The sequence below is a fragment of the Aphidius gifuensis genome, linkage group LG3 (genome assembly GCF_014905175.1).
Source record: "Aphidius gifuensis isolate YNYX2018 linkage group LG3, ASM1490517v1, whole genome shotgun sequence".
Taxonomy (NCBI): Eukaryota; Metazoa; Arthropoda; class Insecta; order Hymenoptera; family Braconidae; genus Aphidius; species Aphidius gifuensis.
In genome coordinates, this window is record NC_057790.1 from 20,373,488 (window position 1) to 20,375,943 (window position 2,456).

General features: G+C 28.7%; 1 pseudogene; it reads right to left on the reverse strand.

The window, feature by feature from the left end:
• On the reverse strand, nt 1-2,049 carry LOC122851025 (annotated as a pseudogene).
• Between the last annotated feature and the right edge of the window lie 407 nt (nt 2,050-2,456).

The window sequence follows — 2,456 nt, forward strand, 5'->3', positions numbered from 1 at the left end:
TTAAATAACTAAACAATATCGTCTTTGATTATGATGAACATATTTTGATGATGAACTATTTGATTCTAATTTAGCTGGTAGTGGCATAAGATCAGAATTATCAACAAATCCTTTTTCACGTATAAAATAAAGTAAATATTCAGTTGTAATTGGATCTCTAATAGTTTCCCAAACAGACATTGCTGTATCATATGAATTTGGAAATGATTTATCAGTTCTTTCACGTATAAATACCCATTTTCTATTTTCATATTTACATTCAATAATTTTATTATCAAGTTCTTTAATTGTTTTATTAATTTTAATTTGTGCAAATGGTACTGTTTGTGAACCAACAAATAATTGTCCAACGTTTTAGGAACAATACCCAGACCACTTTCCTAACAATTTTAAGTTTAAAATCAACTGAATTTAATGATGATGGTTTCCATTTTAATACTTTATCTGATTGTCCTGGACAATATGGTTCTTTTGATGGTTGAAATATAAGACCATCTGGTTCATGTCTAATTGTTGTGAAAATTTATCACTTAATAAACGATCAGCTTGCATAACTGGCCAAAATTCTTTTTAAACGTATTGAAAATGGTTCTTTTTCTCTTATTAATTTACGTTCACTTGCTCTATGACGACCAGCCATAACTTTATATTTTATTATATTATAACGATCAGGATAAAAGCCTAATTTTGAAACATCTATATTGTCATACATAATTATATCATAAGCAAGATAACGAGGATATTCTTTACCACCAGCATGATCAATTACCATTTCCTAATTAACAAAAAGAAAAAAACCATATTTATATTTACTTTGTTTATCATATAAATAAAATTTTAAATTATTTATAATTACCCCATCAAGAAGTGTATCATAAAGTAGCCTATGTGTTTCTTTGTAATGTGGAAATTTAATAACATCTATTTTAAAAACACTATTGTCACGATCAATAAAAATGATTCACCATTTGCTTGTATCAACAGCATATATCTGTAAATAAATATAAAAGTTATTAATAAAAATAACTAATCATTTGTTTTTTAAATTAATTTACCTTGTTCCATCAGCTTTCCATGATACTCTGTAAGGTATATCCTGTAGTAATTTTATATTATTATGTCCCATTGATACTGGTTGTGAGCCTGGAAATCCAGATTTTGTCCATTTACATATATCTTGTACTCTTTTTTGTACATGTGATAATTTTGACCTATCTGATACTGATGATACACCAAGAACACCTTTCATAAATACTGGATTTTTATGTCTAAATTCAGTTTTACGACGTTTTGCTGGTGGGGAATTACTACCACCAAATTAAATCCATTATCATCATCATCGTCATTATTATCATATTCAAAACACCAATCTGGTCTTGGTGGTGGGGTGGTGGTGGTGTTTCACCTTCTTCATAACGTTTATATAATTCTTTAATATAATCATTTTTATAAATACCTGGTGGTCTTGCTGCTGAAAATTTTGCCATTGCAGCATCAAGACTATTATCTTTATTTTCAACCAAATAACTTATTATTAAAAAACCAGTTCTATTAAAACCATGTGTACAATGTACACCAATTATTTCTAATGGATGTTGTGATATAAATTGTTTACATTTTTCTATAAATGCACGTGTTGTTTGTACATATCTGTGTTTCACCATGTCCACGACATGGTAATTTCAGGTACTGACAGCCATATGATTCAACATCTTTTCTGTCATAAAAACGTGATGTATTTGTCAAGTCAATCCATAAACCAAGTTTCCATTTATTTTCTTTTACACTGTTAAATAAAAAATCAACATTAAAACGATATGCTTCAGATACTTCATTATCGAAATCTTGTGATAATGGTGTTTTGAAGGCTAAAAATTTATCGTGAATAAGACGTTCTGCTCTTGTTGGACAATGTAACCAACGTTCTGGTATTGGACCCCTGAATTACGATTTGACATTGTTCTTGTTATTTTTTTTTTTGCTCCCATGTATTTGTTTTTTTAAATTTTATTTTTTTATACTTTTTTAATTCAATGACAAGTTAATCATACTTGAAGATATTTTACATCAACCTGGAGAAATTATTTTGCCTGTTGTTGAAGATGAGTAAAAGTCAAGATGGATCAAGACTTTGATTTGACACAATAGGTTAGATTGTATCCTGAACCCAGCGTTGCCAACCCGGCTGTGCACGATTATGGGATCTCTAGCGGTGAATTATGGGATTTGAGGCGCCATTATGGGTTTTAGTCGGTAACTTAAATTTTTTCCTTCCCTAGCGGAAAGGAATTACATTTTTTATTTAAAGATATTGGTGAGAGATTGTATTGCTATTTGCTGGATTACTTACAAATTTATCAGTAAAACATTTCCAAGCAATTAAAGGTAAAAAAAATGATTTATTTTGTATTAAACTTGTTAATTACTAATGTAATAAATTATGATTATTATTTTAG